The sequence below is a fragment of the Galeopterus variegatus genome, unplaced genomic scaffold, assembly GCF_000696425.1.
Source record: "Galeopterus variegatus unplaced genomic scaffold, G_variegatus-3.0.2 Scaffold626, whole genome shotgun sequence".
Lineage (NCBI taxonomy): Eukaryota > Metazoa > Chordata > Mammalia > Dermoptera > Cynocephalidae > Galeopterus > Galeopterus variegatus.
This window is the reverse complement of record NW_007726737.1, coordinates 121,475-126,501: the sequence shown is the minus strand read 5'-3', so window position 1 is coordinate 126,501 and position 5,027 is coordinate 121,475. Positions and strand designations below refer to the sequence as shown.

Genomic DNA, 5,027 nt, shown 5'->3' with positions numbered 1-5,027 from the left:
CGGAAAAAGACAAAAAAAAAAAAAAAAGAAATGAATGGTTTAAGGGCCGGCCTGTGGCTCACTTGGGTGAGTGCGGTGCTGGTAACACCAAGGCCATGGGTTCGGATGCTATATAGGGATGGCCGGTTTGCTCACTAGCTGAGCGTGGTGCTGACAACACCAAGCCAAGGGTTAACATCCCCTTACCGGTCATCTTTTAAAAAAAAAGAAAAGAAATGAAATGAATGGTTTAAAAAGTAGCTACTGTCCCACTTTGTGCTGCAGAGAGGATTACCCTGGGAAGTGTCTGCATCTCCTTTTACATGGCTGCAACCACCCTATACAAAAAACTTTGCTGTATGCTTCTTTCTCTCTCTCCTCCCCAGCACTTGGCACCATACTTGACACATGGAGTGTAACAAATGTTTGTTCAGTTGTGGGGAAGGAAGTACAGATGAGTATAGATTGTCCACTAAGTGCACGTGTATTTAATCGTCATGACAACTCTGTAAGGAAGGTAATGGTGTCCTCATTTTAGAGATGAACAAAATGAGGCTGGGACAGACTAAATGACTTATGCATCTCAGAGCTAATAAGTGACAGAGGCTGAAATCAATTCTGATTTTATTTGGCTCCAAAATCCATGCTCTTTCCACTGACTCTGCTGTTAGCCTGGGTAGGAAGCAATCAGTGAGAGTCTGCCAGGAAGCAGATGACACACTCAAACTGGTCATCTCAGGGGAGTTTTGTAAAAGGACTCCACAAAGCTATGGGCAGGGTATAGGAAACAGAAGAGACTGCAGTTCCCCAGGGCTAGTGACAGTTGGGCTCTGTCACTTCCCTCAAGCCTGAAGGTTGGGGGGAGGGAGTTATAAAACACAGAGACAGAGCTGTGTGGACAGGGCCACCTGATAGGACCTGTGACCTTTGGTTGAGGGATGAGCCAGTCTTCAGGGAGGGAAAGTCTCTGATTTAACTCCTGTTTCCTGCTGGAGCTCTCCATTGGCCAAACCCAATTGCAGCTGCAGGACCAAGAGCCCACTGAGATGTCTGCAGGGCCCAGCTCCGAGCACAATGGAGAACAGTGGAGGTGGATATGGGGGGCAGAGGGGAGCCAGCCCGAGAAGACCACGGAAGACATGGGTTTGGAATGGCATGGGTGGATGGACTCTTCAGAGTGGAGGCTGGCTGCCAGCACTTTCATCTCACCCCTGAGACAGCTCCTAACCAGCCTTCCTCTCAGGCTCCATCCCCCTAGCCCATTCACCACTCAGAGAGCTGGGGGATTTTCTTAAAATAGGACCCAGATGGGCCGGCCCGTGGCTCACTCGGGAGAGCCTGGTGCTGACAACACCAAGTCAAGGGTTAAGATCCCCTTACCAGTCATCTTTAAAAAATAAAAAATAAAAAAACAGGACCCAGGTCTTGTCCCTTCTCCACTCAAAACCATTCAGTGGCTTCCCTTTAGGGTAGAATTTGAAATCCTTAAGGAGGCCCATGAGGTCCTCCTCAGTCTCCTCTTAGGCCATGCCCTGGTGCTTGCCACTCTCCAGCCACAGCAATCTCCTTGAAGTTTCTGGAACGCCCCGAGCCCTTTCAGCGATCTCCCTGAAGTTTCTGGATCACCCTAAGCCTATTGGTGGGGTTGCCTCCACTATCTTCGCACAGCTTGTTCCCTCAGCTGAGAGAATGGCCATTGTTTTGGACTAAGTTTCTGCACCTGGGCCCCAAAAGAACAGACTAAAAATCAAAATGGAGTCACTTCTGCTAAGTCCCAGGTCAGGCTGTGGCCTGACCTGAGAAGTCAAAAGAAGAAAACAGTCAATTTTGCAAATAGGCCAGTTTAAACCATTAATAGGGAGTTGCTGGTTAGCTCAGTTGGTTAAAGCACAGCCTTAGAACACCACGGTTGTGTTGGGCCGGCCCGTGGCTCACTCGGTAGAGTGCGGTGCTGATAACCCCAAGGCCACGGGTTCAGATCCCATATAGGGATGGCCGGTTCACTCACTGGCTGAGCGTGGTGCTGACAACACCAAGTCAAGGGTTAAGATCCCCTTACCGGTCATCTTTAAAAAAAAAAGAACACCACGGTTGTGGTTTGCATCCCCATACCCGCAGAAACAAACCCCCAGCGAACTAGCATTACGCTGTCTCCCTATCTCCTGTTGTAAGGAAAGTAACATTGAAATGACCAGTCTGCTTTTCTTTCTGTTCTTTGTTTCTGCTTTCTTCAGCCTTTTCTGTCTTTGTTGTTTGAAATAAACTTTGGAGCACCTTCCTGACTCTGTTGGATGGTGTTTCCGGGGTCAATCCTATTTAGCTCTTAATAAACTTAACAAAATTATTTCTGCCTTGACAGTCTCAATTTTGGTTGACAACTGTAAACTCCAAGAGGGCAGGGACTGTATTTCATACATTTTTGTTTCCCTACAGAGCCTAGCAGACGGCCCCTCATAAATACTTGTTAAATGAGTAGTAAAGGCATGAGGTTTAAGTCCTGGCCCTGCCCCTCCTAACCATAAGCCTACGTGTATGCCACGTACTACCCTCAGCTCAGTCTCTTTTTGAATTAACTTTTTATTATGGAGAATTTAAAACATCTAAAAACAGAGAGAAAATAGTTAACAAGCTCCCATATACCCATTATGTATCTTCAACACTGACCAACCTGTAGGTTTGGTTTCTTTATCTGTAGGTAAGGGAGATTAGAGTGATTTTGAAATTTTTTTGACCATGGACTTCTGAATGTAAGAAATACATTTTACATTGAGACTTATACACAATACATATATAAATAAACCTAAAACAAAATTACGTGAAACAGTAATCGTGTTTATAGTCTCATTTTATCTGATTTTTTTTTTTTTTTGGTGACTGGCTAACACAGGGATCGAACCCTAAACCTTTGTGTTATCAGCACCATGCTCTAACCAAGTGAGCTAACTGGCCAGCCCTTATTTTATTTCATTTTATTTTATTTTTATATATTTTAAAAAAATTTTAAGGTTTCTAATGTACTTTATTTCTTCAATAATACTATATTTTAATAGATAGATGGGTTTTGCTTGGCATAAATTATGCGCTGGTTTTGAAACAATTCAGCATTACAACAGCTGGGATGATTACTTATCTCTCCATTCCTTTGGGGTGACTCTGTCAACAGTGGACAGGTTCCATTCTATTCTAATTTGTGTTGCTGTATATGTCGATACAGTAATACAGAAAGTGGCTTCACTAGCTGACACAGTATTACCGTATTTGTCATGGAAATCGGGTGTACATTTCTCTTCCTTGCCATTGTTTGCTGAATGCTTCAAACTAGGAGATGACTTGGTACATTTTTGGCCAAGGGAAAGAAACATCGTGAAGATGAAGACAGTACTACAGCAAATGCATTTGGTTGGTACAAATTCGTTTCAGGTACTCTTGCAAAGAGTCCCTTATTTTATTTTTTTAAATGCTGGTTATGACCCACTAATTGATTTCACCCGCAATATGAAAAACACTAAGTTGAGTGATCTTTCACCTGAGTCTGTCTACCTGGAAAATTGTTAGGGATCCCCTTTCTTACCAAGCACTGATAGCTATACCCTTCCCCCTAGTGGTCATATCTGGGAACTGACTGTGCATTGCCCTTACCTGTTCTTCCTAGAAGTCAATTTTTGGGCTTTTAGAAGTAAACCAAATTCAGTAAAAAGTACTGAGTGCGGACCCTAGGCTAGACATCTGAGGGGTGAGGTCTAAGATAAGTTATGGCCTAGGCCCTGACCCCCACAGTTTTCCCCCAATTCATGACCAGCACAGTTGCTATGTGCTGTGCTGTTCCATATAGTGGCCACTAGTAACTTATGCACTTGAAACGTGGCTAGTGCAACTGTAAAATTAAATTTTAAATATTATTTAATTTTAATTCACTTATACTTAAATACAAAAACTGATACTTATTCCAGTTATTGGAAAATATTCAAGTATGTACATTTTATAAAAATTCTTAAATTTGATCTAAGTACAGATCAAACGTTTCTGATGAAAATTTGACTTCCTAATTGAGATGTGCTGTATGTGTAAAATATATACCAGATTTCAAAAACCTAGTATGAGGGCCGGCCCGTGGCTCACTTGGGAGAGTGTGGTGCTGACAACACCAAGTCAAGGGTTAAGATCCCCTTACTGGTCATCTTTAAAAAAACAAAAACAAAAACCTAGTATGAAAAAAATGCCATTAAGGGCTGGCCCTGTGGCTCACTCGGGAGAGTGCGGTGCTGATAACACCAAGGCCAAGGGTTCGGATCCCACATAGGGATGGCCGGTTCGCTCACTGGCTGAGCGTGGTGCTGACAACACCAAGTCAAGGGTTAAGATCCCCTTACCGCTCATCTTTATAGAAAAAAAAAATTAAAAAAAAAAAAAAGAAAAAAGAAAAAAATACCATTAATAATTTTTCATGGTAGTATTTTTGGATATATTGGATTAAATATACTATTAAAATTAGTTCACCCGTGTCTTTTTTACTTTTAAAAGTGGTTACTAGAAAATTTAAAATTACATAGGTGGCTCATGTCATATTTCTACTGGCGAGCACTCACAAGGTTGGAGTTTCTCCTGCCCTCCCCTCCTTCCAGCCCCTCCTGTGCATCTTGCGCCTTTGCATCCTTGATGGAGATAGAAGCTGCTAGAATCTCATTCAAACTGGGGTCAGAGTGGGGGTGTGGATTAGGAGTTAAGTTTTACACACTACTCAGAATGTGGTCCACAGGGGCCGGCCCGGGGCCCGGGCCGGCCCCCGGTCATCTTTTTTTTTAAAAAAAAAAAAAATGTGGTCCACAGACCAGTAGGGGCAGCATCACCTGGCGCTCATTAGAAATGCCGAATCTAGGGGCCGGCCCGGTGGCGCACTGGATAAGTGCGCCGCTTGGGAGGCGCGGCGACGCTCCCGCCCGAGGGTTCGGATCCCACATACAGACCGGTTCCCGCTCACTGGCTGAGCGAGGCGCGGGAGCAACACCGAGGGTTGCAATCCCGGTGCTGGGCCCCGGGCTGGGACGGGG

At 44.3% G+C, this 5,027-nt stretch overlaps 1 protein-coding gene and 1 pseudogene across 1 annotated transcript in view; both read right to left on the bottom strand.

Annotated features, from left to right (window-relative positions):
- PNKD (paroxysmal nonkinesigenic dyskinesia) overlaps positions 1–5,027 on the bottom strand; it is a 76,644-nt gene that overhangs the window by 40,536 nt on the left and 31,081 nt on the right. The window lies entirely within an intron of this gene.
- Positions 3,102–5,027, bottom strand: part of LOC103588921 — a 4,407-nt pseudogene continuing 2,481 nt past the window's right edge.